We start from the raw sequence: 7,961 nt of genomic DNA, 5'->3' as shown, positions 1-7,961 counted from the left end.
TATATGTTACAAGGTAGTGAAGATCGCCCACTGCACAATAGAATCTTGTTCATAATTAATTAGCTTCTCATTTCCAATAATAAGACAAGATTCAACCATATGGTGGACATGTATATCTAACTTGAGAGAGAAAAACGAAAAAAAGTACTTGAGATTACTTCATCTTTTAGCTAATTCATTCATTTATAGGAACCCTTTGCATCAAAGATATATACAAAAAAATTAATGATCAGCCTACACATAGGCCAGATAGGTAATACAATGCATAATCTAACCTATTAAACTAGGTTAAAACAATTTTGTCACTGACATAGAAGTACTAGATATTTTCCTTGTAATAAGGACAGAGAAAATTAAAACACAGTTCCAAAAAATAATCATAATTTTTTTCAGATTACTCTTTAAGAAAGAACTTAGCAAATAGAAATGTGTTACACACTTCTCAAAAGAACAAACAGATTATTCAACCATATATCATAAAAGCTAATTAAAACAAAAGTGTAATTATATCTTTGCAAATGGAGATAAAAAATAAACTCCCAAGTAACAGAAAAGGAAAAAAATATATATATAGGAGGAAAAACCCATTGAAGGTAAAATTCATCATAGCTATTTTCAAAATAACCATTTTATACATACACTCAACGTCAAGGCCAGAGGAGAATAAGTAGAATCAAACTGCTGTTGAATAGCAGTTGTGTGCTTCACAAGTCCATTTTGAAAAGCCTTGCAAAAGTACTCAGTTGAAGGGTGCAGGTTTTCTAACTTGAATCTTTTCTCAGGCCTCAAGACGATGAAGGTGGGTTGTTCAGGGTAGTCTGTAGTTGATGCTCTGTGCCAAAGCCTGCAGCCTAGCAATTGAACAAAAATGAGCATTTTAGCAGTAAAAAAATTGATTTGGGAATAACAATTGAAGAACTAAAATTGGCACACAGATTTCTGAAAACATTTCAGTTCAAGAACCTCAGGTAAGCAAGTCTCCAAGGTTTCCAAATTAGAATCGGTCCTAATAAGGCCCAAAATCCTACAAAGAATCCTATACCCATGCTTATGTACAATGCTTCATAGAAATCAGAGTCATCTCCATCCTTTTCTATTCCTGCTTCTACCTTTGCTGTTGAATAGTCTCCAGGACAACTTTTGTTGAGTTGTTCACTACAAAGATCAATATTTCCTTCAAAACTAAAGACTTCAAAGGTCTCCAATAAAAACCAACCTAATTAGGCAGGACAAAACCAAAATTGAAAGAATCAAAGGTTACTCCTCCACTCTTTTAATAGACACCAAAACAACAGATTCATGTATCCAAAGAAGTGGTTACCTCCACTCATGATTTTGTATAATAAACAAAGAACACGATATATGTCTTCCTAACCTACTACTTACCAAGGTTCTACTCCACACAACTAAAATATCGGAGGTCTTTAAGTTTCTGGTTTCTTCGAAAGATCATCAGAGGCAAAATATCATCACAGGCTAACATGTTCAGTTCCTCAACAAAATCAAAAAAATTGAAAAGCGTCCCAACACAGAACAACAAACCCTAAACCCCACAATTTCTCCCAACATCAACCCTAAAATTCCAAATTTCAATGCCCACTGAAAAATAATCAAACTTTCTCAAATTAGAACGCCACACACAGCAATTGAAACCAAAAATTGAAGGGACCATGATACCTGCAACACTCCAAAACGCACCTCACATAGAAAAATAGGAATCGCGATAATCACCAAGATGGAACCGGTACTAAGGTTTTGACCTACACAAGGAAGCCAAAATCGCAATCCTACAACAACAACGACGATACCTGTTAAACCAAAAAACAGTAGGACCAAAGACAAACCCAAAAAGGGAAATCAATCAACGAAAAAATGCAAAATAGTGCACAATCATACCTTCGTACTGCTTCAATGCGAGTGAAAACCAACCACAATAATGCCCCCTTCCTGCCCTATTTTTAAAGATGGAGAAATGCGAGTGAGGAGTGCCGAGAAATGCGAGTGAGAGGGATGAGACGAACGAAAGAGAAGAATGAGAGTGAGAGGCAAAGTAAAATGAAATCTAGGGAGAGGGAAATGTGAAAAATAAGCGAGGAAGAGATATTATATCTTATTTTTAAAACTCCGTTATAATAAGTCAATAATAGGATTTGCATTTATTTATAAGTTTGCCACCGTATTTTATATTATAACTGATTTTTAAAACTACGTTATAATATGTCCTAAACTTATTTACAAGTTTGCCACCGCATTTTATATTATAACTGATTTTCAAAACTACATTATAATATGTCTTAAACTTATTTACAAGTTTACCATCACGTTGTATATTATAACTGATTTACAAAACTACGTTATAATATGTCTTATTATAATGGATAATTTTTATCCGTCATAATAGGTTCGTTATAGAAAGGTCTTTTTCTACTACTGACTTAGTTTTTAGCTCCTAGCTCAATGCTTTCAATTTCCCTTTCATAACTTCCCAACAACCCCAAACTTGAACATTCATCAATACCACAAAATATTTTCTACTTAACTCAAGGTAAAGCTTTTCATAAGGGGTTTTGAAATTATGTTCAAGGCTAAGGGTTCAAATGATAGAACACATAGTGTTCTCTTTTGTGGGCTAAAATAATGAATTTGGCTAACAAAAGGGTTACCAACAAATGACCTTGATCATATGATGAAAACAAGCAATTGATTCAATCATAGAAAACCTGGGCAAAGTCAATCATGCTTTCAAAGTAATAGCATTGAATCACAAAAACTCTAGAGCTCAAAACCTCACATATAAGCTCATTCACATTCCATATGTACATATCCTGCTTAGTATCATAATCACAATCACAACATCATGCATTTGTTCACAAAACTTGTGAATCACCTGCATAAGCATATAATGTGCACATCTCAACATTAATCAATATCAAAGCATCATCAAGCATTACTTATCATGCATAAGTCACAAGCAAATCATCATAACAGATAAAGTTCAAATTGAGTACATCAAACCCTATTCTAAAAACAAAAGCAAATAAGTTCAGAACATAAAACCAAACAAAAGCATAAATCTTGCTCTAGTGCTGATAGCATTCATCAGTAAATGCTATCTCAGCTCCTCATCAGTCTGAGCTGTCATCTGTATCCTCCTCTTCTTCCTTATCTTCAGCATCCTCAAATGCGTCATCCTCATCATCATCAGCATCATCTTCATCCATCTCCATAGCTAAAGCTTCAACTGCTCCAGCTTTGCCGCCTTGGGCCTGCTCCTCTGGCCAAACTACTACATTATGGAACTCCTCCATAGTCCACCTGTGTGCTGGAGGTGTATCATACATTCCAACAATCATCTCAGTAGTGGCCACCTGCCCTCTGTGGATAGACTGCAACTGTGCACCTATAAGAGACATATACAAGTCCCTCATTTGGAAAGGCTCTACTTCATGTGTCTCTGCATATGACTGACTCTGTGCTTGTCCTCTTTCTTTGTGAGTACGACGTGGTGGAACTGGCTGAGCTGCCTCCTCACCTCTATAGTATTGTCTGTAATAGGTCTCATCAATTGCTTTCCTTGGCCTCTCAAATGGTGGAACAGAAGTATCCACCTCAACTATCTTGCACAGGTGTGTGATCAAAGAAGGATGTCCTAAGGGTGCTTTGTTGTTTGTTGTGTTAGCACACACCCTTATCTCATTAGCTATTACCTATCCAATATTGACATTCAAATTCCTGATCGCATAGTAAAGAAGGAGTGCCCTGCTAAGAGTGATGTCTGAAACATGTGAACATGGCTGAATGTTGGCATGAGAAAATGCCATCCAATACTTTCCAAGAGGATTCAAGTCAGTAAACTTAATGTTCACCACAGAACCAGTTCTGTTCCTCTGAAAATGTCCTCCAGGTACACACAGAACACTCTCCACATCATCAAAATCAATGCCTTCTTCCATACATAGAGCAAACTGGCACTACTCACCAGCCCATACAGTACCAAAGAAGTTGTTGATAGAGTCAGGATCATACCTAATAGTGTGGCCTCTGACATAGCCTAGGTAATCCTCAGCCGGATAATCACCAATCTTCCTTGCATTGGTGTAAAACTCCTTCACTACAGCTATATTGGCTGGTGCAGGGTGTGTGGCTAGCTTCCCCCAATTCCTTCCAAGCAGTTCCTCTCCAAACTGAGGAGCAAAGTTAGGTGTCATTCCAACTTTCCTCTCAATAAGGAGCCTCCTATCTTGGACCACCTTAAAATGCTTCTCGTGTTTGCAAGATAGGAACCTACTAGAGTGGGGCTATTCTGGTTCCTTTTCTTTCCTTTTGGATGCCATTGTCTTCACTCTTTTGCCTGAAGAGGATGCCATTCCTACATCAAACACAGATTACAAAACCACAAGACATGTTGTTAATCATTAGTAAACCACAAACAACACCCTATTTTCAAGCTAAACAACCACTGAGGGTCAAAATCACCCCTCAACACCACTAGTGCATCAATCTAGTACACAATTCAGCAAAAATTCCAAGTTTGTCAGAGTGCCACTCAACGACAATTTACCCTTGAGCGGTGATTCTGCAGATTTTTGAAAAACATCTTTTGGCCTTTCCTAACTCCATCCACATACAATTTTCATGCTTCCAGATCAAAATCAATCAGTTCAATCGGTTCAAATATCAATTAATTCATCAAATTATGTATAGGAATCAAAACCCCTAAAAATTTCATGCTTCAACAATCAAATTCATGCTCAAGAACCCTAGAATGATAAATGCTTGACTTACTTGGGTGGAGATGCTAAATGAGTAGAGAATGCTTTCAACTTGTGAAGAATAATGATGCTCTCTCCCAACCCCAAATTTAGATGGAAAACTAGTGAGAAAGTGAGTGAAAAGGAGATTTTCTCAAGAGGAAAGAAGGGAAAATTGTAGAGAACCTTTGGAAAAGTATGTAGGAGTGTGTGTGCAAAGAAGAATCTGAAAATAGAGGCCAAGGCGCGACTTAGGGCATAAAAATACCCTAATGGGCTTGGGTTCCGCTAAGGGGCAACCTAAGCCCATCTGCGACACTACCGCTCAGCGGTGCTTTTGTGAAGTGCTCTTCTTCTTCCTAGCTTAACCTAGGTGCCTCCTACTCATGCCCCTCACTTGCTCCCTGCAATTAAATTCTCAAATCATCCAAAGCCCTATCATCCAACTAAAGCATAACAAACAAAAATATAATCAATCAACTGGTGTTGCCTCCCAGGTAGCGCTTGTTTAACGTCACGAGCCTGACCCAAACATCCACCAACACCCATCAGTAGGTATCAAACCTAGTATCTTTTAGTAGATACTTAACCACCTAGCATCCTTCAGTAGATGCTATACCCAAAAATTTACAGAAGTAATGTCCAAGTTTATAAAAATTTACAAAACCAAAATAAAATCAAAAGAAAAATTTGTCCATAAATCACTGGAATGCCTTCCAGCAAGCGCTCTTTTAACGTCACTAGCTTGACCCAATAAAGCTCATGTTCCATCTTCATGGTTGATGTTCATATCACACCAACTCATCAACTGCTTCCGCTCCACTTTTCTGACTCTTCTGGAATGTGGACACTCTATCTCTATCACCCCATTTTCTTTGTAGTCTTTCACAACCCACAACTTGTTTTTGAATTTCACAGGTTTACCAAGTTGGAGTCGTTCTTGCATCCAGTCACCATGGACCTTTCTTCCTTTCCCAATCTTTTCTTCTTCCTGTACCTGAAACAAAAAACAATGTTTACCTTTGGCATTTGGCTTTTCATCTTCAGGGCTAGTCATGAGTACATCTTGATATGTAGCTTTATGACTAGCTTCTTCCTCTTGCATCTTTCTTCTCGGTCTTGGAATACCACTATGCCTTCATCCACATCAATGATGGCTTCGGCCGTTTTCATAAACGGTCTTCAGAGAATAATGGGTATCCTCTCATTCTCCATCTCCATCACCACAAAGTCCACCAAGAACTGTAGTTTGCCTACACAAACTATAACATCCTGTGCTATACCATAGGGATTCTTTGATGATCCATTTGCCATATATAAATTCATCTTTATAGGCTTCACATCAAGATCACCAATCTACTAAGGTAGGTAATAAGGCATCAAGTTAACACTTGATCCTAAATCAAGTAAAGCCTTCTTTATCCTTTTCTTCCATATTGCGCATGGAATGGAGAAACCTCCTGGATCTTTTGCTTTTGGAGGGAATGACTTCTTTTTAACAGCTTTATACTCCTTTGTCTCATCGTCTCTACGTCTTTTCTTTGTAGAGACTTCTTCCTCAGGCTTTGTATAAACTACAATGTTCTGTAGTATCTCCTTCCAAGGTACACCATTATCCAACATCTTGAATATTTCTGTAAAATCAAATTATTTCTCATGATCTGTTGGCAAAGGAAGAATATCTTCACTATTTATCTCTCTTATCTCTTCTTTCTCTTTTCTCTCTTCTTTTTCTTTTTCTCTCTTTTTTCTCTCTTCTTTTTCTTTCTCTCTTTCTAACTCAACTGTTTCAAAATTTACACTCACCAACACCTTACATTCTTCCCTGGGGTTAACCTCAGTATTAACCCCAAAATGTTTGTCAGGCCTTTCTTCCAACTGCTTAGTAATTTGACCAATTTGATTCTTCAAGTTCTTAATAGCAGCTTTAGTGCTCTTTTAAGTTGATTCAATTTTCTGTATGAATTGTTGAAGAGTTTCTTCCATCCTTATTGATCTTTCATTAAGTATAGACATTTGTTGCCATAAGGTTGGTTGTTGTTGTTGCTTGTTAAATTGCCCTGCTTGTCCAGCTTGCCCACTTTGTCCTTGACCAATGCTTGGGTGTGGTTTCCACCCTTGACTGAAATTCTCCTGACGGTATGGAAATTGATTGGCCATGAAGTTAACATCCTCTAAAGCTTCCACTAGAAAGGCGCATTGACCATTAATATGGTCACCCGCACATAATTCACGCATCTATGGTTGAACCTGTGCAATAGTCTTTAACTCTTTTGGCAGTTGTGCAAGTGCCTTTGCGAGATTCTCCAATTGTTGAGATAGTATCTTGTTCTGAGCTAGCAAGGCATCATTGGATTGCAACTATACAACTCCTTTTTTTTTAATAGGAGCTCCTCTTTCACTGTTCCTCTAGAGTCTTCCATTTGATATTGCCTCCAGTTGAGGCGTCAAGCATCATCTTGGTTTGTGAACCAAGACCTCCAAGGAAGATTAGGACTACTTCTACGTCGTCAAATCCATGTGTGGGAGTCTTTCTTAATAAACTTTTGTACCTATCCCATGCATGACCTAGTGATTCCTCCATGCCTTGCCTAAAAGATGATATCTCTTGCTTTCCTTTGTTTACCTTGGATTGTGGGAAGTATTTGTTCAAGAACTTTGTCACCACAGCTTCCCACTCTATAAAGCTACCTTCTGGAAAAGAGTTCAACCAAAGCTTAGCGTTACCTCCTAATGAGAATGGAAACAGGCTAAGTTTGATTGCTTCGTCAAGCACCCCATTTATCTTCACTGTATTGCATATTTCATTAAAGTTTGTGAGGTGCTCATATGGGCTTTCTTGAGACAACCCATTAAATTGGTTTCTCTTAACCAGTTGGATTAATGTCGGTTTCACCTCCATATTAGCTGCATTGACCCTCGGTCTTGCTATGCTATTGAAATGCTGAGGGCCAACTACATTAGTGTAATCTGCAAGAGTCCGTCTAACATTGTTATTCTCCATCTCCTCTATGCTATGGTAAGAACCTTGTGGTGAATGTTGTAAAAGATCTTGCGGAGGAGGGAAAAGTTCACTAGATGTACGGATTCTTCTCCTCCGTCTACTCTCGTCTAAGCCTTCAAGAAGAGGTTCCGAGGTTTTCTTGCTTCTAGTTCAAATTGCTTCCTGCGTACACAAGAAAACAAGTCCCTAGAAAAATTTGTTGGCAC

General features: G+C 38.0%; 1 pseudogene; it reads right to left on the bottom strand.

Annotated features, from left to right (window-relative positions):
* Positions 1-222: 222 nt before the first annotated feature.
* LOC148195219 (uncharacterized) lies at positions 223-6,989 on the bottom strand (annotated as a pseudogene).
* Positions 6,990-7,961: the final 972 nt, after the last annotated feature.

The sequence above is a fragment of the Vigna umbellata genome, chromosome 7, assembly GCF_029865625.1.
Source record: "Vigna umbellata cultivar VRB3 chromosome 7, Vumbellata_1.0, whole genome shotgun sequence".
NCBI classification, from domain to species: Eukaryota; Viridiplantae; Streptophyta; class Magnoliopsida; order Fabales; family Fabaceae; genus Vigna; species Vigna umbellata.
The sequence above is the reverse complement of the archived record's forward strand: the minus strand, read 5'-3'. Positions and strand labels throughout refer to the sequence as shown.